Source organism: Taudactylus pleione, unplaced genomic scaffold (assembly GCF_031769625.1).
Source record: "Taudactylus pleione unplaced genomic scaffold, aTauple2 ptg000012l, whole genome shotgun sequence".
Lineage (NCBI taxonomy): Eukaryota > Metazoa > Chordata > Amphibia > Anura > Myobatrachidae > Taudactylus > Taudactylus pleione.
The window spans coordinates 9,640,241-9,667,359 of NW_028284415.1; the positions used below are offsets into that span (position 1 = coordinate 9,640,241).

The 27,119-nt window shown below is 47.1% G+C and overlaps 1 pseudogene across 1 annotated transcript; it reads right to left on the reverse strand.

The window, feature by feature from the left end:
• Nucleotides 1-1,999: 1,999 nt before the first annotated feature.
• On the reverse strand, nt 2,000-16,522 carry LOC148542460 (E3 ubiquitin/ISG15 ligase TRIM25-like; annotated as a pseudogene). The gene is made up of 2 exons (XR_015877778.1): nt 16,421-16,522; nt 2,000-4,732 (listed from the first exon to the last, which is right to left on the reverse strand). The product of XR_015877778.1 is annotated as an E3 ubiquitin/ISG15 ligase TRIM25-like (transcript).
• Between the last annotated feature and the right edge of the window lie 10,597 nt (nt 16,523-27,119).

Genomic DNA, 27,119 nt, shown 5'->3' on the forward strand with positions numbered 1-27,119 from the left:
TGCTTGTTTGTGTAGTAATATTAACAAAGGTCATCATCTTACAACAGCGGTTCTACCAGACTCCTGCCCCCTGTGTAACTTCCTTCCCCTTGCATCTCTCAGTCACACCATCATCTCACTGCATCATCTCAGCCAAACCATCATCACCCTCCGTGTTGTCTTTTAGCCACACCATCACCTCTCCCCCCTGCGTCATCTCTCAGCACACCATCACTTCCCCCCGCGTTGTCTTTCAAACACAGACATATACACACATACTGACACATATACACACTACCATAGATACACACTAACACATACACACACACACTGACAATATACATACTCACACATAGACACACTGACACATACACACACACACACACAAAGCCTATACAGAGACACACACACAAAGCCTATGCAGAGACACACACACACACAAATGCAGCCAGCAGCCCCCCACATAAAAAATTAACAACCCCCCTCCCCTCCCACGGCAGCTTAGTTTAGCCATCCAATCCCCCCCACGCAACCCGCGCAGGTTAGCCATTAGCCACCCCCCCTTCCCCCAAGAACTTACCTGTGGTGAGCGGGCAGCGGCGATGGAGAGCGCCGGGGAGGGAGGAATCACTCCTCACCCGGCGCAGACGGCAACTCTAGTCCAGGACTCCAGCAGGTGAGGAGGAGGATAGAGCTGGTAGGACGGCTGCCTAGGAGGGGCTGCGAGCCTCCGCTGCAGCTCCCCCTACAGGCAGCCAAGCCAACAGCAGGCTAGCAGGCACACTTGCCTGCTCGTTAAAAAGCAGACGATCAGGATACAATGGTGGTGAGAAGGGTGTGCGGGTAAGATGCCCTGGCCGGCGGCGCCCCCCTCTGCAGGGCTTGCCATGGTGCCCAGGGCATGTGCCCCGCTCGCCCTGCCAAAGTTACGCTACTGGTGGGAGGAAACCGGAGCACCCGGAGGAAAGCACAGGGAGAATATACAAACTCAACGCAGTTAGGGTCATAGTGAGAATCCTTTAAGTAACTTAAATATAGGTGGGAATGTATGCAGGTGGTTTAGAAGTTTTTAATTTCTGATATGTTGTGTTTTATATAACTGTGTAACAGATACAGTATATGTCAACCTCACATCAAGATATTAATGGTTTTCCTTTTTTTATGCAATAGGTTTTAAATTAATTTTACTAATTAATTCTAATCATTTTTTTAATTATAATAAGTATGGTATATTGCACAATTTGTTACTATGTATCTGTCTCTTATAAAGTGATGCAGCTATTGTTAACTATTAAGTCAAATTTGTTACTATGTATCTGTGTCATATATAAGAGTAATGTGGTAATAGTTAAGTACTGTGCACTAATGAAGGATCAGTGTGACAAATACATTGTATTGGGTGTTTGTTGATATATTAATGTGGACTTTGTGGTGCTTGGCCAGCCCTCCGACTAAGTCCTTGTGACTAAACCGGTAAGGGCGTGGCCTGGCACATTCCTGCTCCGTTGTGAAGGAGATCCTTGCTGTGTCTGTGTGATACATGGTATTCATGACATTAATGCTGATGAACTTGCGGTATTTGACCGCCACCTATGGTACGCAAGCTGTTTACCTGTACCGTCTGTTTGCTTATTCAAATTTTCTTAATGCACTATGAGGCGCCCCGTGTTTCTTCTATTTATTAGCAACATCCCTACCTGAGACGTGAATTCGGATGTAAAGGGGAAGACGCCGACTTGATTTAAAAAGTTATTTGTTCATAAGACCAGCTGTGATATCATCTGACACAGACTTTTACTTATAAGCAAACGCTATTGGGACAATTGTCCCTGGATTTCATTTTAAAAAAGGACTAGTTAGTCCTCTAACTTTTTTTTTTCATACTATATATGAAAGTATTACAAGATGCCATATTAGGAGTGGTACCGTGAACCTATTTTTTTTTTTAAACTTTGGTTCCCGTTTAAATTAGGAAATGATCACCTCCAATATCGTCAAGGAAATACATGATGATACAATACAAATTTTAAACATTTATTAATAAGGCCAATGTGCTCAATTCTCCTTGTCAAAATAAAACTATTATCAATATAAATGTGTGTACATATGGAAATTTAAATGTGTAAGAAAAAAAAAATCAAAAAAAAATCAGTACTTGCAACAATTAAATGTAGAGTTTCCGCTAGGCTGTTTCAGCAGGGCGCCGAGCCCTGCCCTATTTCTGAAGGGTAAAAAGCACCCTGCCCTCCAGCGCGGCGCCCCCCCCCGCTGAAACAGCCTGCAGGTTCTGTCCTCCATCCACGGGCCGCAGTGTCCCGCGGGTGGGGAAAATGGCAGAGCAATGGTCAACGCCGGTCAATGGATGTCGTGTGCATGCACTCGGCATCCATTCACAGTGACCGCAGCACTTGGGGGCTGCCCGGCATGTCCGTAAGTGCCAGGCACGCCCCCAAGAGTGGCGAAAAGGGGACGCATAACAAAGACATGCCCCTTTTCATTGGCTACGCCCCCTTTTCGGGCACACGCAGAAGTGCTCTTGCTCTAGGTCCGGCGCCCTGCCTGCCGCTGGACCTAGAGTGACCACTAAAATGTGTATAATATCCAACACATTATAGAAGCAAAACATCACTTGGCAAACTATTACAAATAAAAGGTAGGTTCTATCATTCAAAACCTTGAGATTCTAAGATCCAACTAGAGTTCCAATTTATATGTGGGCAACTAATGTTGCAATGCAAGGAGGTGCATTTTGAAATGTTAATTTTTGTGGGAATGCAGCAAAAACACTGGACTTTATTTTAGAATTGCGATTTAGAGCGGAGCTAGAAATAGCCCCCTTCCCAACACTGAATCTCCCCCCCAGTATGACAGTTTTGGTAATCTGCAAAAGTGCACCATTAAGCTGAATTTACTCTTAACTATGGGGCAGGGACTGCTGTGAAACATTAAATATTTTCTGCACAGCACTGTGTTATACATGGTGACGCTGCATAAACTAAAAATTGATTACAAGAAGTAACTAAATAGTTCACGATAGACTGCTTTTTTCCTGTAATGTTGATAAATTATCAATCTTTCTTAAGTCTTGTGCTTGTTAGGCTCTTGCTCTTAATAGTTAACCAGCTTTTTAACCCAACAAATAGGGCAACACTAAGGGACTCGGTAAAAGTGGTAGTAAAGGTGTACAAATGCTCAATCGGATCACCCAACTCATAAAAGGACAGAGTCCCAGCCCAAATGTTCAGATATATTCCTACCATAGAGCACATAACATTCTTAGACAAGCTGGTTTTCCTCTCATCATGTCTTACCGAGTACTCATTTTTCCACCTACACAAACACCAGGATTTGTTGTTATCTCCAATTCTGGACTTCTGACTCTTCCTGTCGGCACTTGGATAAGCTACCCCTATCCTCCAGTTTCCAACTGGACTAGTCTCTATTTCCCAATAATATTTTCCTGGTGGAAAACTGAGTGCTCAAGACTTGATTATAATATTGAAATCTCTCAGGATTTTTGGGACATTTTCGATTTATTCTTGACCAGGATGCAGTTCTCTTGTCACCCGAAACAACTATATCACATCCAGCCGTGTTTGCATCCAATAAAACATCTACAGCCTCTAGTCCACAGAAAATAGGTTTAACACTAGTCACAATATCAATTAAGTCTCTATGCAAAGTCTCTGAAAGGAGGATGCCAACCAAATCACCTGCAACACAAAACTTCTCATCCCATGTCTCAAGTCTGCTCTCAGTTGCTTCCTTCTCAGCAATACCAATATCTATACTCTCAGATTCGGAGACTTGAAAGTGTGTTAATGTGCCAACCATGTTGAAGAGCACTTCAAGTTGCAAAATCTGCTGGGACAACTCACTCTTCTTTAACTCCAGTTGTTTGATCATATTAGAGGCTGAAAGTAAAACTTGCTCCTCCTGTCGCAATATCTCATTTAGGATCCGCCTCTCTAGGTTCTGTAACTGTTTCTTCAGGTCTACAAATATGGCAGTTGTCTGCAATGAATAATCGGCTGCCTTTTTCTGCACTTCTATTCTATGGCTCTGAAGATTATGAATTCTATCCGCAATCCCCTGTCGCTTTGATGTCAGTTTCTCTAGGACATTTTTCAAATTCTGGCTCTCGAAGGGTTTGGTCTGTTGATCTATAACATGCCTTCTGTGCACCCCAGCTTGGCAGTAAATACAGGCTGCATTCCCAGAGCAGAAATAATCCAAGATGTGTGTGTGGACGGTGCATTTTCTTTTCTTGTAGAATGTCATAGGTTCAATTACAAAGTGTTCAGGTGACTTACTGTGCACGATAAGATGATTACTACACAAGGAAGCCTCACACAGAAGACATGATTTAACAGCTGGCACACGAGACTCAATACAATAAGTGCAGAAGTTACCGTCCATCATTTGTTCTGATGGGAAAGGATGGAAATGTTTCACTATGTTACACAAAGTGGTGTTCTTCTGAAGAGTTGATCTTACGCTAAATCTTTTTCTACATTCAGGACAGGTATACATGCCACATAGATCTTTGTTATCCAGCATCTGTTTAATGCAGACCTGACAGAAGTTATGTCCACATCTCAGTGTTACAGGGTCTGTATAAATATTTAGGCAAATGGAGCAGGTCAGCTCCTCTCTCAGATCAGTAAATGCAGTCGCTGACATCGGGAAATGGAAGGTCCTTACGCTTGATGCAGTTTTTCAGTGCACAGAGAAAAAAAAAATCCAAGGTTCTCTAGAAAAACACACAACTTAGAGTAATTATTGTAAACCTAATATGACACACAAAATATAACAAATTTATAAATCTATATGGCCACAGATCACAGTGTAGTTGTCCAATGACCACGCATGCCAGCAAATATCACAATCCTTGGTCGCCCAAAATTTTACATTGAAAGTTTGGAGGTGCCAAATGTAAAGTATAAGCGGAAAAAAAAAAACACACACACACATCATAACTTCTGCCTCCTACAGTTTAAAACACACACATGAAAATTCTCTCCCCATTTCTTTCCATAGCTTTCAACCAACATCCCCCCGCTTGTTCGTTCATGACGCTCAGAGATTAAAATAAGTCCACCTCAGAGTAGTTTCCAATAAATTGTGTAAATTCACTCTTGTTCAGAGTGTGATTTAGTAAAACAATGCCGATAGCAATAATTACCTAAATATTATACATTGCTGCTATGTTATTAGTTAGAAACAGTTTTTTATCAAACATAATGAAATACAGCTGTTTACAACCATACAAAACATACATGTAAAATTAATGTGAGTCATTGTGAGTGTAGAGCAAAAAAAAATTTATATATATATTATATATATATATATATATATATATATAAATTTTTATTTTTTTAATTTTATTTTCCCCACACACATATACAAATATATACATACATGCCAAAGGGGTGAGGGGTCAATGTTACAGGGCTATATGATAACATGTAATCTAATCTACAGTATTAGCACAAAAATGAAACAAAACAAAAAACAAACCGTGGGATTAGAAATTATAGCAAACTGTCATAATTCTGATAATCCATAAACTATTCCCATATAATACATACCTTCAAGATTTACAAGCATATAGGAGTACAAAGAACAGTGGAAAGATCCAAATATCATCATTGGGTCTTACTAACTTAAGTTAAATCACAAGTCTCACCCGATATTTAAAAATAAATAAAATTAGTATGCTCATCATACCCATGATGTTATACAATTCATTGTATATATACAAAAGCATTCCTACTACCTCTTTTTCCCATTAGGGATACTGAATAAATTATTTGACATCATCAGTGACTGAAAAGGTCTCATCTGGCCCAAAAAAATGACATGGGACAGCAGCAAGACTCTTAAATATTTTTCTCTATTGATGCCCACCTCTGAGGAAAAATTGTCACCCCATACATCCACACCAAAAGAAAAAACACAAAATAAAAATCTGTTAATGCGTTAACAAAAGAATACAAAAAGTTTTGATGAATAAATGACAATTGAATACAGCAGAATCTTGAAAATATACAATGAGAGAATTAAACAAGCAAACAAACAATATTATACTTTTTTTGTGTAAAAAGTAAAACCCATCCCAAAATAACATACCCACTGCTTTAGGGATTGGGAGAACGATTCACTACTCAGAGTGAGTCGCTGACAGCTCCGCCCCCCGCTACAGCTCAGGGTTCTCACTGACTCTCCTGAGTCACTGCACTCCCCAAGCCCTGGCACTAACTGCGCGACTCAGAGTGAGTCGCTGACCGCTCCGCCCCCTACACTGCTGATCTGACACAGTGGAGAAGTATAATCAGGTCGGATCAGCAGTGTAGGGGCGGAGCTGCCACTCACTCTGAGAGAGGCTAGGGGAGGTGAGTGTCTCGACACACCAAACACTGAGTGACTCGAATCATTCACTCATCTGAATGATTCGAGTCAGTGTGTTGAGACACTCACCCACTAGCCATCTCTACACTGCTTAGTATATAAAATCCATAACTAAACAGTTGTGGTGGAGAGCAAGAAACCTCAGCATCAGGCCTCCTGACAGAGCATTGCATTCAGCAAGCATTAGGTTTACTTAAAACTGCAATCCCACAACTGATATTTTTCTTTCAACAAACTTTTTTTTATTGTTTTTTCTACATGAAGCCTATAATATGAGATATGGTAAGAACTTACCCTTGTTATCTCTATTTCTACGAAGTCCATAGGGTTCCACAGGATACCTTGGGGTATAGGTGTGACGTCAGTCGCTGGGCACCATAGAGTTAAGCTTTTCAGCCTCCCAGGATGCACTAGTGTCCACCTCCTATACCCCGCCCCCGAGCCAAGGCACCTCAGTTAGTTATCAAGCCATAGGCCGGAGGTGGAGAAGGAAGAGAGAGAAAAAAAGATCTGGACACATACAAGAATCACATTCTCACCAGAGGGAGACGGAAAACCGGTGACCAGAGCAAAGCCCATCTGCAGCACAGGTGCGACAGGGCAGGAGTCCTGTGGAACCCTATGGACTTCGTAGAAATAGAGATAACAAGGGTAAGTTCTTACCATATCTCATATTTTCTACTTCAGGGTCCATAGGGTATCCACAGGATACCTTGGGGATGTCCCAAAGCAGTATCCTTTAAGGGTGGGGACGCTCCTGTGCAGAAAGGAGAATCCGCCGCCCGAAGGAAGCATCCTGAGAGGCGAAGGTGTCAAACCTGTAATACCTCACGAAGGTATGGACAGAGGACCACGTAGCAGCCTTGCAGATCTGAACTGCCGAGGCACCCACGAAGGACCCACAGACCTAGTGGAATGAGCCTTCAGAGAAGGAGGAACCGGTAGGCCTTCATGAAGATAAGCTTCCGAAATAGCCATACGGATCCAGGCTGCCAAAGTTTGCTTTGAAGCAGGCCAACCCTTTTTACGGAAGCCATAGAGGACAAACAAAGCGTCCGACTTCCTAAACGAAGAAGTGCGGTCAACATAAGTCCTTAAGGCCCGCACAACATCCAAAGAGGCCTCACCCATGGAAAGACCCGGTGAGTTAAAGGCCAGAACAACGATTTCCTCGTTAACATGAAACTGGGAAACAACTTTGGGAAGAAACTCGGGCCGAGTGCGGAGCACTGCCCTGTTCCCATGAAAAACCAAGAAAGGGGGTCTACAAGAAAGAGCCCCTAACTCAGAAACACGTCTGGCCGAAGCAATAGCCAGAAGGAAAACAGTCTTAGCTGTTAACCATTTAAGATCCACTGAGCCCAGTGGTTCAAACGGCGGTCCTTGGAGAGCCCTCAGGACCACAGCCAAATCCCAAGGCGCCACAGGTGGAACAAAGGGCGGCTGAATGCGGAGAACACCTTGCATAAAGGTGCGCACACTCGGGATTGTAGCAATCCTACGGTGAAACCAGACAGATAGGGCCGAAACCTGTACCTTCAAAGAAGCAAGGCGAAGCCCATGATCTAGTCCCGCTTGCAGGAAGGCGAGAATCCGAGACAGACGAAACTCCCGCAGTGCATAACCTCTTGGTCGACACCACTGGAAGAACGTATGCCACACGCTATGGTATATCCTCGCGGAAGACGGTTTCCGAGCTCGCAACATGGTATGCACCACAGAGCTGGAAAACCCCCGGGACCTCAGCATGGCCGTCTCAACAGCCACGCCGTCAAAGACAGCCGAGTCAGGTCCGGGGGAAGACAAGGACCCTGAGACAGAAGGTCCGGTCGTAGCGGCAACCGCAGAGGACTGTCCGCGGACAGGCCCTGAAGGTCTGAGAACCAGTGCCGTCTGGGCCAAGCGGGAGCTATCAACAGGAGCGTCCCTCCCTGTTTGAATTTCCGGATTACCCGTGGAAGAAGGGAGACCGGAGGGAACAGGTATGTGAACCAGAACGTCCACCGGACGGACAGAGCATCCACCAGAGACGCCCCTTCATCTCTTGTGCGAGACCCGTACACCGGCAACTTGTTGTTGTGCCGGGACGCCATGAGGTCGATCTCTGGAAGACCCCACCTGTCCACCAGCAGTTGAAAAACGTCCGGGTGCAGGGACCATTCCCCCGGATGAACGTCCTGGCGACTTAGAAAGTCCGCCTCCCAATTTACCACTCCCGGGATGAAGACAGCTGATATGGCCGGAAGATTGCGCTCCACCCAAACCAGGATCCGAGGGACCTCTACGAGAGCCGCCCGACTGAGAGTTCCTCCTTGCCTGTTTATGTAGGCCACGGTGGTAGCGTTGTTCGACTGGACCTGCACCGGGTGACCCTGGAGAAACCGATGTGCCTGCTGGAGAGCATTGAAGACCGCACGGAGTTCCAAGATATTTATTGGAAGCTCCGCTTCTGTCGGCGTCCACCTGCCCTGGAACAAGTGTGGACCCGAAACTGCTCCCCAGCCCAGAAGACTGGCGTCCGTTGTCAACAGGACCCAATTTGGAACCCAGAACGGACGTCCCTTGTTGAGGTGGGTCGTCTGTAACCACCACGCAAGGGACAGGCGAACCTCCGGGGTGATCATAATCGTCTGGGACTTCAGAGACTGAGGCAGCCCGTTCCACTTGGACAGGATCAGGTGCTGCAGAGGTCTGGAGTGAAACTGGGCGTATTCCACCATGTCGAACACCGACACCATGGAGCCCAGTAACCTCATCGCCGAGTGTAGGGACACCCGGCGGCTGTGCAGACAACTGCGCACCCTTGACTGTAAAGCAGAGATCTTGTCCTCCGTCACGAAGATCCTTTGCTGTCCCGAGTCCAATAAGGCTCCAAGATGCAGAATCCTCTGAGACGGGATTAGAGTGGACTTCTGCCAGTTGATTAGCCAGCCGTGCCGTTGCAGCAGTGCAATGGTCAGGTCCAAGTGGCGTAACAGGAGCTCTGGAGATCCTGCCACCAATAACAGGTCGTCCAAGTACAGCAACATGCGGACTCCCTGCAGCCGCAGAGAAGCCGCCATGACCGCCATCACCTTGGTGAAAACACGTGGTGCTGTCGCCAGGCCAAAAGGTAACGCCCAAAACTGGAAGTGGTCGCTGCGGATTGCAAACCTGAGGAACTGTTGATGGTGCACAAGAATAGGGACATGCAGGTAAGCGTCCTGTATGTCCAATGACACCATGTAGTCCCCAGGTTCCAGCGCCAGAATGATGGACCGTAGGGGCTCCATCCGAAACTTCGGAACCCGCAAAGACTTGTTCAGTGCTTTGAGGTTGAGAATCGGACGATACCACCCATTGGGTTTCTGTACCAAAAATAGATTTGAATAGAAACCCTGGCCCCTCTGGAAGAATGGAACAGGCACTATAACTCCAGCCTTGAGCATAGTGTGCAATACCTTCCGCAGCTCCGTAGCCTTGTTCCGGTCTGATGGTAGACCCGTGGTGAAGAATCGAGCCGGGGGTCTGTGCCGGAAGGAGAGGGCGTATCCGTGGGAAACCACCTCCAGAACCCAAGTGTCTGTCGTAGTGGCCGACCAACACTGGGCGAACTGCAGCAGGCTCTCCCCCACCCTGGGATCCCCCAAAGGGAGGCCTGGACCGTCAGGCCGCAGGCTTGTCATCTGGCTTGGGAGCCGGACGTCTGGTACTCCATGCCTGCTTCCGGGGCTTGGCCGATTTCTTAGGGCCAGCCTGTCGAGGAAACGACTGTGGTTTGGGCCTGCCCTGGGCCCTAGATGACCGAAAGGAAGATGGTCCAGAACCAGAAGGAGCAGTGGCCGACAAGCCGATTTGGCTGCCGCCAGCGTGGCCACAATCTTATCCAGATCCGGACCGAAGAGAACTTCTCCGGTAAACGGCAACGCCTCCAGACCCTTTTTGGAATCTGCGTCCGCCTTCCAGGATCGCAGCCACAAGGTGCGACGAGCAGCAACCACTGCTGAAGAAATTCTAGACACCAGAGTACTAATGTCTAGGGCCGCCTCGTTGATATAAGTGGCCAAATCACGGAGATTACCAATCAACTCCGCCTGTTCGGCCGGACAGTCGGAATCAAAAGAAGCCTCTAATGAATCCGCCCAGCGCTCCATCGCTCTGGCAACCCAGCAAATGACCATAGCCGGCTGTGCTGCCCCCCCCCGCAAGGGAATAAGTGGACTTCAGGCAGATCTCCACCTTGCGGTCCGTAGCATCCTTAAGGGAGGACATAGATGGCATCGGCAATATGGCACTACGGACAAGACGGGTCACGTGAGAATCCACCTGTGGAAAGGATTCCCACTTTGCAAAATAATTATCCGCGAACGGATAAGCCACTGCCAGGCATCTCTGCGGCTGGTATCTTTTGCCAGGCTGTTTCCACGCCTCCTCTACATGGTCCACCAACTGACCCGAAAGAGGAAAGACTGTGGCATCGCCCTTCACATCTTTGAAAAAGGCATACTTAGATTTAGCCGCTGGGGGAACTTCGTCCTCAATCACCAAGGCTGTGCGGACCGCCCGAATAAGTCCAGGAATATATACTTTGGACTTCGCATCAGCGTCCTTAGTATGGAGAGGTTCCTGATCGTAAGGATCCAGAATCTCCCCATCATCAGACGTCCCCTCGTCATCCTCATAAGGAGCCGACAGAGACGCCACCGGCCGTTTATGCGGCCGCATCACAGACTCCCCTTGCAACACATCCGACAAGTGCTGTACAGAACTCGTCAGGGAGTTAACCCACGCTGGCTCCTGAGAAACCGGGAGCGGGGAAATAGGGAGACTGTGGGAAACCCTGCATGGGTGACGACACCACTGACTGCTGGGATAAACCCATCGGTGTAAACGCGGGCTGCGGAGCTAACTGGCCCACTAAGGCTGTAAGCGCCTGAGCGAAACAAGCCCAGGGCGGCTCCTGTACCGGTGCTGTAACCGTAAGAGCCGAGCCATGGACAAACACTGCCGGCAAAGGCCCTCCGCGCTACCCTCCCCCTCCGCTAACAGTACTTTACACGTAGTACACTGTAGCCGGAGGGGAAAATCACTTTCGGACATGATGGCACCACGTATGTGACCTCTCTCACCAATTATATCTTAAATAGGCGAGAGACCACCCTGCAGCACCGCACCGCAAGGGCTTAGCAGAAAGAACAGGGACAGTAATAAAGCTGACAGTTTAGAGAAAAGTTACATGCAGCAGCGCTAGCACAGTCACATACAATGCAGAGAAATAACAATTCCTGCACTAACAGCGCTGATCACTCAACTACACAGACACAGGGCCTGGTAGGACACAGCGCTGCATACACAGACCTGAGCCACAGTGGAGGAGAGGTATGCGGGGGGACCCAGACCACGATGCTTCCTTCCAGACTTCCAGCAGCGTTCACCATGCGTTGCAGAGAAGATGGCCGCCGAGGAGCAGAGAGAAGCTGGCCTGGGGGAGGAGCGCTGACACAGGGCCAGTCAGCACAGTGCAGAGAGGGCTGTGTGCAGCGGGGGAGGCGCCGGCTGTGAGACAGGGAAGGCGCGCTCCCCTGGCATGCATTTAACCCCTGGGACGCCGCAGCGCTACCGCTCTGCTGCGGTCCGCTGTCCCAGGGGGTAGTGGAAAGCGCAGGTTCAGTACCTGGCTCCACGCTGCAGCCAGTCCCCAGGGAGCCCCCTGCCTGGGGACTTAGGACCATGTGACCAGCGAGGACCCACCGCGGGACCCCGCTGCTTACCTTTGTCCCCCTTGGATCCGGCCATGGTCCGGAACATCTGAGGTCACCGCTAGCTGTGACCCCAGATGCTCACCAGCATCCCCGGATCGGTACCGGCGTTCTGGTACCGGCGGGGGTGTAGGGAAGACAGCATGGACGTCAGGACTGACTGTCCATGCTGTACATCCAGATGTGCAGCCACAGCTGCACTGAAGAAAGCTTCAGGGGCTCTTCTAGCCCCCACTCCGACAGGTGCACCCGACGCCGGCCGGGCACCAAACTAAACTGAGGTGCCTTGGCCCGGGGGCGGGGTATAGGAGGGGGACCTAGTGCATCCTGGGAGGCTGAAAGCTTAACTCTTTGGTGCCCTGCGACTGACGTCACACCTATACCCCCAAGGTATCCTGTGGATACCCTATGGACCCTGAAGTAGAAATTATCATTTTGCTACTCAAGCAGATTCCAAAAGATATAATATATAACAAGATCTCTCAGTGCCAGTCAGTGAACAAGATTCTCTATAGTCACGTAATGGCAGAGAAGAGGGGGCAAGGGGTGTGTGCCCTCAATAGACTTGCTGAAAAAAAAGGAGTATTCAAAACATTTCTGCTCACAGGATTATATAGCATGTCACAGTGGTTGCCATGTTAAATCAAATGACACTTGAAAATCATTATAGGCCTAGTAGTAATACAAAAAAAAAACACTCTACAAGGAAAACAGGGCAAAAATAAGGTCAATCATTTAGGAAGGAATTCAATTGGCATCGCGGTGATGCAGCTCTCGGGTTAAGTTCCCGGAGCTATTTAATTGCTTGAGCTGTAAACTCTCGAACAATGGTTTTCTGCTTGCACCCTCCAGAAACCAGCAGTAACTAGTGCCTCAGGGCTAGTGACGGTGTTACCGCATGTGGTAACAGCATTGCTCCCTGCACTTAACCTGGGAGATGCAGTTTACTGCACTAACTCCCAGGCAATAGTCTTGGTAAGGTGCATCTCCCGGGTTTAAGTGCCAGACGTGATGCAGTCAATTGAATAGCTCTGGGCACTTAACCAGGGAACTACACCCTGGCGATGAGAATTTAATTCCCACCTTCGGCCCTGATTCAGAAGTGGATGGTATTGCACGGCATCATGGAAGCGGCTTGCAATACAGTCCAACAAAAATGTAAATGTAGCAGGTGGTGTCTACAGGAAATATATAAAATTAATCAGCACAGTCTGTAGGTGCGTCCTAGTCGTATCGATTTGCTTAGCATTTTCAGGAGAAAAAAAAAAAAAAAAAAGAAGCAAAAAAAAGACGCTCGGCACTAGCACTAGAAACCTGGCATGCAGAGAGGGGTTTTAGCGTGACTGCAGCAAAGATGTATAAGGACACATCGGTAGATACTGGAGTGTAATAAAACCTGCAGTAGATAAAATAAATGAATGGTGTCATGTAAAAGTCAGAGAGTATGCGTATCAATGGCATAGTAAGTCAAAGATTTATACCTAATAAAAACATAATAAATATATGGTTTTGTTTTCCAGTAAAGTAAATGACTATCGTCCAATGAGGAGAGAAGTTACAGTACACACTACAAAGGAACGAATCACGCTTCTCTGTTTGGCAGTCAGATGGGCAAGTCTGGGTTTGGCAGATGCCAGGAGAATGTTACCTGCCTGACTGCATTGTGCCAACTGTGAAGTTTGGTGGAGGAGGGATAATGGTATGGGGCTGTTTTTCAGGGTCTGGGCTAGGCCCCTTATCTCCAGTGAAGCAATCTTAATGCTTCAGCATACCAAGACATTTTGGACAATGCTATGCTTCCAACTTTCTGGCAACAGATAGGGGAAGGCCCTTTTCTATTCCAACATGACTGTGCCCTAATACACAAAGAAAGTACTATAAAGACATGGTTTGATGAGTTTGGTGTAGAAGAAATTGACTGGCCCGCACAGAGCCCTGACTTCAACCCTTTCGAACACCTTTGGGATGATCGAACCAGCCACACGGACCCTTTACTTGCCGGACATCCTTTTACAACACCGGCTGCACTTGGGCCACATCACTGCTCACCAGCCTTTCATCATTGGCCCTGATTGCCAACAGCGGCTCTCATCACCACCAGACTGTAATGGCTGAGTGCGGTTACAGGTGCTTTTCATTTCACAGACCATTCATATACATACTACCAACTCAGAGGCTTGATACGATCTACAGCCGCCGACCATAGGGACACTGTATGTGACTTATTAAGCTCTATAGGAGACCTCCGTTTGGAGGGCACATTTTTGGACTCCAGCTTAATTAGAAATCCTCCCTTATGCTGGTATTGGTATCATTGAACTGTATATTCTGGTTATGTGCTATAATTGGTTTTGATCTGTCCGTAATTGTGGTGATTATAGTTGTCCCTTGCTAATTGCTCCCATTCTTACAAGTCATGTGTATGACTTTTTTTACTGACTTTTTGCTTAATTTTCAATTGACTTTTATACTTTGTTACTTTTATTATTATTATTTGTTAAATTGTAGCGCTGTGCTACACATTACCTTTGGGATGAACTGGAACGGAGATTGCGAGCCAGGCCTTCTCATCCAACATCAGTGCCTGTCCTTATAAATACTATATATAGGGGTAGGGTACCTATAATGGCACCGATATTTAAAAGAGGGGAGTACGTTCTTTCAAATTACGTGGCCCACTTGTATATAATGCCTTATATTACAATGCATACGGAAGATAGATATTTCTTAGCAAGTGTTAAATCCAAAAATGTAAAAAAACAAACAAAATTAATTGCAGATTTTTTTTTTGTCAAAACCTACACGCAGGGGGGAATTTTATTGAATGTGATGTTGTTGTTTAGCTCTTGGAATGAGGGTCCGGGGCTATTAAATTATCCTCATCGCAGCCAGCACTTAAGTTGAGAGATGCAGTTTAAAGTGACTAAAGCCCAAGGTTCATTTGTAGGTAAACCACATTTTCCAACTTAAGTGCCGACCGCGCAGCGGTTAGCACACGCAGTAGGCCAGTAACTAACATCACGGCGCTGGTTAAGTCAGATTTCTGATTGCACCACAGGAGGGTGTGAGCAAAAATCCTCTACCTTCAGGTTTATAGCACAGCCAAATGATCAGCGCCGAACGTTCATTCCCATAGCTAAAAAAACAAAAACACATTGCATTCAACTGAATTCCCCTGCCATAGAATCCTGGTTTTTAACTATTTAGGAAAGGTGGATTATTGGCAAAACAAGAACCACAAACTATTACTTTGTGGTGCTTAGAAGCCAAAGACAAAAAAACAAAAAACACACACACACACGTTTCCTTTTGGTTCCCCTCTTTTAGTTTTCAATAGACAACTTTTTTGGGGGGATTTGGGTTAAATTTGTTTTGATGTGTTAAGCGGCCCATACACTCTGCAATAAAGCAGCGGATCCGACTGATATAGCAGCCAAATCGCACCAGTGTATGGGCCTGATGTTGGACTAAGCACGCACTTGTGGGGTCGTACATTGCACTCCCTGATCATACTGCAGGTTCAGTCAATCAGGGGATGCAAGGTGCGATCCCATGCGGTTGAGGAAGGGGGGTGCCGGCATATCGGGCAGTCGGTCACCCGATCGCACAGTGTGTGGGAACCACCCGATATGTTGGATCCCCCGTCGCTTCGCACTGCGTATGGCCCGCATTAGAATAGGTAAAGAAAAAAAAACCTAAAAAAAAGGTATTTTCTGAAAACATACATTCCTCAATGTATAAATGGTAAAGTAGGCAAATAAGAGGAGGCATATTACAAGTGTGAAGAAACACCTTCCCATGTTGTACTCAGCTGACAGACACCAACATTTAAAACGTACATCTAAAATAATAATAGAACAAAAGGTCATAGGTTGTAAACATTAAAGTACATATGTAAGTGCATATATGAAAGTATTAAGAGGTAGGCAGCCTACAAAACAAAAAAAATTCACCTTATGTGGATACATTTGATAATGCATAACTGTATATGAATATGTATATCAACATACACACAAAGCCATATGCTAAACTGTGCACACCAATTCTTGTTAGTCAGACATACATTTTCCATACAGTATATGCCTGTTAATGAACACTTTAACAGGACATTAACATACATTTAATACAATGATTATATACTGTATGTAACTCGTAAACTATATACTAACTTAAATATCTACCAAATAAAAAGACTACAACAATAACACACCAGTTGGAGACTGTATAGTCACGAACACATATACTATACATGCAGCAGCCGTCAGAGCCCGGCATAACACACAGGTACATACATTCCAATGCTTCCTCTCTGTGCTTCCATGTGCAAAGGGTGCAGACACCGCACCCGCACACTGATTGGCTGGCAACATCTTAACTGCCCGTCCCTTACCGCTGGGGTCTCTGGGAAATGTAGTTCCATTCAAGTATGTGACGTTGGTAGAACCTATGTTAAAACCTACAACTCCCAGGAAACTTTGTATAAGATACAGTTACAGACAGGCGTTTGGGCCAATCAGTAGACAGGATAGAAACCAATGAGATTCTCTGACTCGCATATATTGATTACATTAGGAAGTTATTAAACAATGCTGTGACATAATAACTCGTCTAAATCAGCTGAGATGGATGTTCCTGCATCTCTACATAACGAACACTATTCTTGTATATGGTAAGAAATGGGACTTTATTATTTTTCTATGACACTATTCCATGTTAGCTCTTTGTAATGGGCACCAGGAAGGAAGCAGATAGAACTTTGCGACCATTGATGGACTTAAGGATATAAGGGTCTATTCATTATGTTAATTATCGGGGTCTAGGTGGATCTAGAGAATTAATATTCCTACTCACTGCGAGCGCCGGAGTAATTTATCATCCGCAAATTAGCCGCCTTCCCGAATGTTTACCCGCAGTAAAACTTAGCAGTGCTAGTGCGCCTGTATGACATAAGTTCACGCAGGCGTACAAAGCCCCGACGGAAGGAGCCAGACAGGGACGGGGAGATCCGTAAGGATCCTTCTTCACAACCCGGCACTTCTTCCCATAGGAGATTCTGAAGATGGCGAATGCTCCCGCAGTCAAGCTCCTCAGTGACTTGGAGCCCCATAGGGCTCCTCGGTGACCAGAATCCGGGCACTGAAATTACATCACAGTGCAGCGTCCGGCTCCCAGTCACTGAGAAGGAACTGCTGTTTTGGTTTCACCCTCTCAGATGGTGAGACCTGGGAGTAAATTTACTAAAGTGAGAGTTTTTAGAAGTGGAGATGTTGCCCACAGCAAACCAATCAGATTCTAGCTATTATCCTCTAGTATGTGCTAAATAAATGTTAAGTAGAATCTGATTGGTTGCTATGGGCAACATCTCCACTTCTAAAAACTCTCATTTTAGTAAATACTGTAGTTAGTAAGTTAATTAATAATTTATTACCTATAAAAAAACCCAGAAGAAATAATTTTCCCAGCGCTCCAAACTTGGTGCAGCCAGCCTATTCTATTTTTATAAAGTAGTTCTGAACTGACATACACTCCAGATTTATTGCCAATAATTTTTGTAACAATAGGTTTTGTATGGGAAATTTCCCTTAAGAATAAATGAGAGTGAGAGTACATTTGAAGCGGTATACCAAGTTTACACTTTGATGCTATACTAGTAATACTATAGCTTGGGTTATCGCTTTACTTACGGTTACAGACCCAAGGAGCCTTATGCGCATGCGTGGCCATCGTGTTGTGCATTCACCAGTACATGCCATCAGGAAGGGATCTAAAGAACTCCTCTCCAAACATAATTTGAATAGGTAGCCTATTAAGTTATTATAACCTAACACCATCTGAAGATGGCGTTAGCTACCAGGTCTGAGCTCTAGAAAGCGATGCCATTTTCAAGGGATACCCACAAACATGAAGCACCCCTAGTATGCAAAAAGGGGAAACATTTTTCAGATTCCCTTCCCTGGTGCTGTCTGCTTGCACATGCGCCAAGATGGTGTCTTCTGGGAGCCTCTGTCCCGGCGACCCAGAAAAGATAGATTTAGATGAAAACATTATTTTATTGCTGCAAATTGATCTAACTGGGTTGTAGCTATTTTCAAAATAAAGTAACTTGAGTCAAGATCAGTCTGAGAAGCCAGGGATTAGATATAATGGGTTCTGGCACTGTAATGACAAGCTTTCAGTTTGCCGTACTCCAACCTGTGTCTGCTTTAGACTCCTCAGAGCACAACTCAACTAGCAATGGAGGGCATCACGTATGATACTGTATGTCCGTAAATAGGAGACATAAGGTTTACAGGCCTGTGCTGTGTTTTGGTGGAGACCATGAAATCAGCATCAGGGCCTGAGCCACCCTATGTGTCAGGACAGATGTGACAGTAAATACACATTACATATTTTTAAAGGCAAACTTTCACAAAGCCTACTGCCAGAGCATTATTGTCAGAGTTCAGCCGGGGTTCGGCCATCCCTTACCGTTCCGCCAGCTTCCTCTGACTTCCCGGGCAGTCGGGCGGCTGGCGCGGCGACATAGGAGGAGCTGAGCATTCATCCTGTTGCTGCTGTGTCGGGCGGTCCGGTGAGCGGGCATCGCAGTTTCCGTCATGGGCGCCGCCATGACACTTTCTTATGACAGTACTTCCTTCCCTGTGGGGTCTGGCTGGTCAGCTGACGCTGTCGACCTATCAGCAGGCTTCCAGGGGTATATATCCGGCTCCTCTGCTCCATGTAGTTGCCTGAACAACCATTGTCGCTGCTAGTGTAACTAGTGGAGTCTCTTTCCAGGTTCCCGTGCTTCCAGTGTGTTTCCTCCAGAGTATTCTTCTGAGCAACAGAGCGTCCTCTCCACAGTGCTTTACCATCGCAGCCTGTGTGCAGTTGTACCATCCACCTCACCGCAGTGCTTTACCATCTCAGCCTGTGTGCAGTTGTACCATCCACCTCACCACAGTGCGATTACCATCACAGCCTGTGTGCAGTTATATTATTCGTCTCACCGCAGTGCCTTACCATCGCAGTCTGTGTGCAGTTATACCATCTATCTCACCGCAGTGCTTACCGTCACAGCCAGTACGCCGTACCACTACCCACCTAGTTACTGGGTCTCTCTATCCCTGACCGGTGCACATCTCATTGCACGGTGGTGCTTCCTCTCCTACCGGCAATCCGGTAAGGTGTGTGTACAGCTACTACCACCCTTCCACTAGTGTACTTTAGTGCTATTCCTCCTAGCACCTCAAGTGCTTTATCTCCAACCAGGAGTTCCACCCAGTTCTCCATGTGCCTTCCCCAGGCATTGCCCTCGGGCCACGAGTGTTTGATTCTCTTTTCCCTACGGGGCTTGGTCACCTAGTCAAAGGACCGCGACCGGCTTACAGGGAGCAGCGCATGCCCATATCCCGCTCGGCGGGGTCACTGGCGAATACCTCCTTGTGAGTTAGACTCTGCACCATTGACTAGGTCTAGCCAACGACCAAGACTTGTGGATGCGGAGACCATACATCCAGGCCCCTCGCCTTCGTCTCTTCCCGCAGTCTCAGGCCTCGGCTTTCAAAAACCCGCCTCCCAGCGTGACAATTATGCTATCAGTTTGGGCTTTCGTGAGGGAGACCATGTAACACGGGTTACTACAACAGTAGTCTCCTTTTGTGAATTGCAGCGGCACTTGTTTTGTACCTCTGCAGTAAACTACGATAAAAAAAAGTTTGTTACTGCTGCAATTAGTTAATGTTTTTACACTGATATATTTTACCTCACCTTCTTTTTCTGTTCCTATGCTGTCTCTTAAGCACAACTCCACCATGCTCTCCTCCCTCAGACTGTATCTGGGCAGTTATATAGGGTTCCTGGCCCTGGTCAAATTAGATCTATTTTGACATCCATTCCACACCCCAAGCACACGTATTTTTAATATAGTGAATTCTTCTCAATTAACTCAATTTGGACTCTTACATACAAGAGTTTTAGCGGGTTGAAGGCTCCTTTTCCCCACATCTTTACTTTCTCTACCTGTTTTATTTTGCTCCCCTACCTCTCCTCCCTTGGGTTCCAGGTTTATTAAGCGTTCGTTTTTTCTCATTGTAGTGCATCCTCTCCCCAATGGATTTGAAGGTACTTTCAATAAATGTAAATGGATTGAACTCACCTGACAAGTACACATTGGGCCTGATTCAGAGCTGAACGCTCTGACCAGAGCGCTCGCTCTGAATCAGTGCCCTCCTACCTGAAAATGGAGCGGCCTCCTGGCCACTCGCATAGCTGTGGGAGACCACCAACAGCATATGCGAGCGGCCAAAAAGATGGTCGCGATGGTCTTTGACCATCGCGACCATCGGGCTTGCGACGAGACCCTGCGGTAGGGTCTCGCTGCCGCAAGCCCAGGAGTGATTTTGGCTCTATCAGAGCCAAAATCACTCCCACTGACATCATTACTGATGTCAGTGGGGCCGGCTTCAGACAGTAGGCGTTCCCATGGGAACGCCTCCGTCTGGCAGCCATGCCTCTGGCACGCCCACCAAAGGGGGCGTGCTGTCAATCAACATCGACAGCACGCCCCCTTTGGTGCGAGACCTGAAGCGACGGAGAGCCCGTCGCTATCCGGGTCTCGCGCATGCGCGCGATGGAGCACCCTCCGTCGCCTGCATGCGCAGTGGGGCAACATTGACCCGCTAGCGAGCGTCCTTTGCTCGCGAGCGGGTCTGAATGACCCCCATTGGTCCTAGGAGCTTGCAGAAGAGAGCTTACATAGTCTTCCTAGAATAGACCCAATTAACAATGTCCCCTTCACTTTATCTAAATCTTATGCCGACTCAGAGGGTCACTTCTTGGTGGGGACAGGCGCTCTCCGCTCTAAATTAGTAACAATTGTTTTAATATATGCCCCCAAACAAGGGCAGGACCTTTCCTTTGTAGGGAGCTGCATACACATTGTTTGAGTAGCGCTGGGCCATATCATTGTTGAAGGTTATTTTAATATAATCATGACCCCTTCTTTGGAAAAATCAGCTCTCCCTTCCACTGTGAAATGTCAAATCTACCCCCACAAGAGATTTCCAGTCCCAGACTACTGCATCTTAGATTTATTTACAGTATGTGTGTATCCTCACAGATCTATCTATTCAATGCCAGTGCCTCTGCCCTCCCCTTTATTCTGGTTGTCAGCAAAATGAGAAGAACGTATAGTGTTGAGCGTTTCTAATTACGCATCCCTAACAATTTTGCTTGATAGGGTATCTGAAAAAAATAGTGTTATCTGAAAAAAATTTTTTTGAATCTGACTAATCACTTAATATAAGCCAACAAACCTGTCTGTCTGTATGTCCAATTGTTTGTCCTTTATGCACAGCCAGAGTTTTGGACCTTGCTTCGCCAAATTTGGCATGGTGGTGTAGTTTCACCAGGATTAGGTTTTTGCCTAGGTTTGAACCTCGTCACGGCCACACACCGTTACGCAATCCCTTAAAATGGGGACACTGTTAAATTACACAGGTTCCGGGACTGGCTCCAGTGGAAATTGGCAGTCTGCCAAAAACCTGTGACAAAGCTACAAAAGTATCCTTTTGATCTCAGTCTGAGCAAACTTGATGACTCATGTAAATTCATATTAAATCCAGGGCCTCTGGGTTTGCATGCAAAGGCATAACTAGAACTTTGTGGGCCACATAGGAAGATCTTAAAAGGGCTGCCCCCCAGAGGTAAAAAAAACACATACATTTGCCAACACACAGAGCCAATGCATGTTATGCCACACAGAGTCCATTCAGGTTATGCCACACAGTAGAACCCCTTATACACATTATGCCATGCAATAGTAGTGCCACTTATACATAATGCTACACAGTAATGCCTCTTACACTACACAGTAATGCCCTTTACAGATTATGCCACATAGTAGTAGTGACACATTTTTCCACACAATAGTAGTGCCCCTTATACATTATGCCCCCCCAGCACTCACCTCCTTGTGTCCCTCCAGCAGGCTAGCATGTGTGGATTTGGGGCCAGCCCGCCAGCTAATTGCAGCTGGCGCATCGGTAGGCAACGGCAGACATGGACTGACAGCACTGGCGCAATTAGAATCTGGCACCGGTCGCGACCCAATTGAATCTTAATTTGGCTTGCGGACCGGAAGCCAATCAGGAGCTGCCACTGCTGATTGAGCTCTGATTGACTCGCGACCAGCGGCGCTGTCTCTACATGACTGCCTGCCAGTGTGCCAGCTGTAATCAGCTGGCGGGCCGGTACCTAAATCAACATCGCTGACACCGGGGCCCTCCTTGACAGCCCTGACTGGACCGGCCCTGGGTGCAGAGTGAGTGGCGGGCCACAGAGGCAGTTCGGGCACCATAACAGCCGCATTCCTTGCTTATGCCACTGTTTACATGCTTATTAGCAAACAGTGGGGTCCTTTTCAGGATGAATGGAATGGGGTCATAGGTGAGGAAATTGTAAACAAATAAAGGCTGCAGGTGTACTTCAGGGTCCAGTCTTCAAGCCCGGGCAAAGCCGGGTATCCCAGTTAGTTGGAAATATGTGATCTGCTTTGGTGTAAGACAAGGTTTATACTCTCCAGACACCATAAAATCTGTGGAGTCCAATTTACAAAATAGAACTATAGCATTGGATGTTCTGTGTGCCTTGGCTTACAATCAGATTTTTGGCAAGGCACATGGGTTCATACAGGAGGATGGTGCTCTTTGCAGAAGAGCATACATTTGTACAGCCTAAACGGAGGAGTAAGGTAGGCTGAAGGTGTGTGCCTACATTTCTGGGACAGTGCAGAAACAAGGTTATAATTTGCAGAGGGAGATTATTGCAATTTTAGAAAGGGATCGACTGGCAACATATTTTGGTATATTCCTTGCTGTACAAAGGGTCATAGATCATTTCCAAGCCACAAAAAGAAACTGATAGTTTTGGGTGTCAGCCTACTGTATGGTACTGTTGGACCTATGTTGCACCTCCATGTGGTACCATTTTCTTATTGAAGAAATACATTTCCAGGATCACTCTGAACAATGTACTAATATGCTTCACACACAATAATAGGCATACATGTTCCCACACTCATTATTAATTTAAGATATTAATGTGCCTAAAGCAAGCAGTATTTTAGGAGAAAAGGGGAAAAGACTTGAATGAAAAGCAGTGATAATTAAGGTGTAGGAGGCTGGACTGTGATGGGGCGTTTCCATTTTTGCATAGTGCACCTCTTCAGATATTTCTGCCTCCCGAGTGTCACCTTCTGAGGGATATATTTACTAAAGTCTGGGTTTATAGAAGTGGAGATGTTGCCCATCGCAACCAATCAGATTCTAACTATATCTTCTAGAAGGTGCTAGGTAAATAAGTAGAATATGATTGGTTGCTATGGACAACATCTCCACTTCTATAAAATGGCACATTAGTAAATATACCCCTGAGTATTGACAGCAGACAGCGTGCCTGATTCAGCAGCGCATGCTAGTACATTGCTGATCGCAGATTCCCGATGTTCAGAATCTGCGCATGCACAGGACCCATTTTGCATCTGCGATCACGCATGGAGTTCGGCAGCAGACTGTCATTGATTGACAGTCTGCTGCTGTTTCTGGGTGGGGAGGGAGCGGCGACTACCTCCATTTCTCAAAACAGACTCGTGTCGACGCGGGGGGGGGGGGAGTGAAGAAGCCAGGATATCAGTCAGCCGATGGAGATATCCTGGCCTCTTTTGAGCATCTGTAAAGACCGGCTTGCATAACCCCATGGTCACTCAGACGGCCTATGGGATTGCAGATTATTGTGCATCTGCAGCATCTTATACAATTCTGCAGCTCGGATCAGTAATGCATGCAGGAGGCATGGCGGCTCCTCCTGCGTTACAGTGTTACAGCTATCGCAGCTGCTAACATGTTAGCAGCTGCAATAGATCCTGCGTCCTCTGCTGAATCACCCCCCAGAGTTAAGTTTATAACTGCCCACTTCTGTATTTATCTGTTAATTTTCTCTTAGGGCTCATAACTGAACAGGTCATTTCTTGTAGTTAAACAGAAATCAGTTCAAATAATATGAAACATAATACTTTTCTTAAAATAATCTCCCGAGCCTCCATATGGCACAGTTACTATAAACAGTTGCTTACACACTGTTCTGTTTGGCTGTGTCAAAATATATACTTGCAGCACAAAGTGTTTTTCTTGCTGAAGAACTTCAAATAACACAATTTACTTTCTGACCTTCGCTAAACTTCACACATACTTGCCTCCTCTGGGACAGTTGGGAGCCTCCCGAAAATTGGGTGGCGCTCCGGCACCCCACAAGAGTAGGCAAGTCCCCCTGTATTGCGGCCGCCCCCCCCCGTGTTCGCTGTGAAAGTGGGGGCGGTGTTGCGGTGCGAAGACGCGATACGCGCTGAATCGCGTCATTGTAGCCCCGCCCCCTGCTTTATAATGCCGGTAATATTGGCATTATAAAGCAGGGGGCAGAGGCGCGATTGCGCCGGCACGCCCCTACTCCGACCACTGAAGCTGCCCCCACCCTCCCTTCTGCATCAACCTGGCAGCCCCCTCCCGGAAGGAAGTATGACTTCATAGTGTCACAGAGCCCAGGCAGTCACGATAAGCACATAACAGCAATGCACGCCTAGTATGTGAAAATGTTATTTGAAGTAATTCTACAAATAATTTAGTGTAATATCACAATGCTGGAAGACATTCTAATCCAGCCACACGCCCCATTTACCAGATGGAAGATACCATTCATACTGGTGCTCTGTATGGTTTTTAGTGCAAACATACAGGCCGATAATTGTCAATTTCCACCTGAATTTTTCAAAATGCCAGATAACACGGATTATTATGGATTATCAGACATCTACCATCTAAATTTACAGACATGCACGAATACTGTAAGTTTCAATCACTTGTTGAATGGATGGTTGTTTTTCACCACTTACGTATGCCAGTTTCACAATAAGGGGTACATTTCAAGAATTGTGTCTGTCTGAGATGCCATTCATGGCCTGTTTGCCGTCGGGCACCACACAGTTAAATCTTTGGTCCCAGGATGCATCGGGGCCTCCTCTCCTATAGCCCGCCCCCAGGCCAAGGCACCTTCAGTTTCGTAGGTGCCCGGCCGGAATCGGGTCACTGCACAGGGGGGCTGCTGAGACAGCCCCTGAAGATCTTCAAGAGCGGTCGGCACGGACAGTCCAGAGGACGTCCGTGCTGCTGCTCCGACACCCCACTGGCGCCGACCACCAGTACTGATCCGGGGAACTCGGCGGGCGCTTGGGGGTTCCAGCTAGCAGGAACCACCGGGGAGCCTTGGACTGTGGCCGGAACGCAGGGGGACAGCCAAGATAAGCAGCGGACATCTGCGGTAGGCACCCGCTGATTCGCAGTCCACTGTCCCCAGGGCTGGGGGCTCCCTGGGGACAGCAGTATAGTGGAGCCAGGCACTGAGCGTGCGCTCACACTAGACCACCAGGGATGCAGGGCTGGAGCGTTACGGAAGCGCTCCAGCATCCCGTGGGTTAATTACTTGCCAGGGGAGGGCCCCCTCTCCCGCTGCTCTCAGCGCCTTTCCACTGCTGTCTGGTGGGCTGAGGCAGCGATCCTCCTCCTGGGGCCGCCGCCTCTGTCCTCTCCGGTGGCCATTTTAGTTGAGCATTACACGCTGGTGTCAGAGTGTGGAACCTGGGTCCCCCTTACATACCTCTCCTCCAAGTAAGGTCGGTGTATGTAGCGCTATTCCTACCAGACTGTAGGTCTGTGTAGTTGATGATAGCGCCATCTCTGCAGGATGTGTGAATTTATGCTAGCACAGTCTGCCTGTTGTTCTACTGTCAGACATTTTACTATCCCTATATCTCCTTTTCTCTAGGCTTTCACGGTGTCAGTGCTGTCGGGGTGGGAATTTGCCTCACAGTTTGAAGTATTTCTTACTCTGCGGTGGGTCACATACCAATATGTCTAGTCAGGATTCTGTGTCACTTGGTGCCCCTCTCCTGTTTTCCTGCTCCAAGTGTAAAGCAGGTGTGGGGGAGGGGGTGTGTATTTTAGGATGGTTTATGCATGTTCACAGGAACCTCCCTGGGCTTGTTTTGCACAATCCCTAACTATCCTGGTGGATCGACTGTCTGCCCCCCCCTGCGTTTCAGTCCCCCATATTAGGGGTCCCAGGACAGACGGTGGTAGCACAATGTCCCCCTCAACAGACTCTTTTCCAAACAGAACCTGTCTGGGTGAACCCTCTGTCTGCCACAGTCCAGAACCTAATGGATCAGTTGCCAGAACCGCCGCTTAGACCTGCTAAGAGACCTTTGTTGTCGTCCCCCCCGACTACACAGTATGGGGAGGATGACATGTCATCTGATGAGGACGAATTTGCAGATGGGTCTGACACTGACACCCCACAATCAGAGGTGGGGGTGAAGTCCAAGATATATATTCCAGGCCTTATACGGGCAGTCTGTATGGCCATGGTAATTACGGATGATGGCCTGCCAGCAACTATGCGTACATATGCATATTTTAAGGAGGTTAAGGGGGCTGCTGCTGTTTTTCCCCTATCTGGTCAGCTAGTGGATCATTTAGAGGAGGCGCGGAGGGAAACGGTTCCAACCGCAAAGGCGTCTGACCTATGCATACCCCTTTGTGGATAATTATTTCACTAAATGGGAGTCGCCTCCTCTGGTGGATTCTCATGTGACGCGCTTAGCGAAGGGCGCAACATTACCTATGCCTTCCATATCCTCTCTGACTGATGTAACAGACCGTAAGGCGGAAGAGTGCCTTAAGTCTATCTACTCCCTTGCTGGAGGGGCCTCCATACCGGATATAGCAGTCTGCTGGGTGGCTCGGGCCATGGAAAGAAGGGCAGATGCCTTGGAAGCTTCCTTATCTTCGAAGATTACCAGTGAACAGGCTGTGTTAGTGGTCAATTTCCGAGATTCCGCTGCGTACATTAATGAAGCAGCTTTGGATGTGAGTCTACTGACTTTTAGGATTTCGGCGGCGG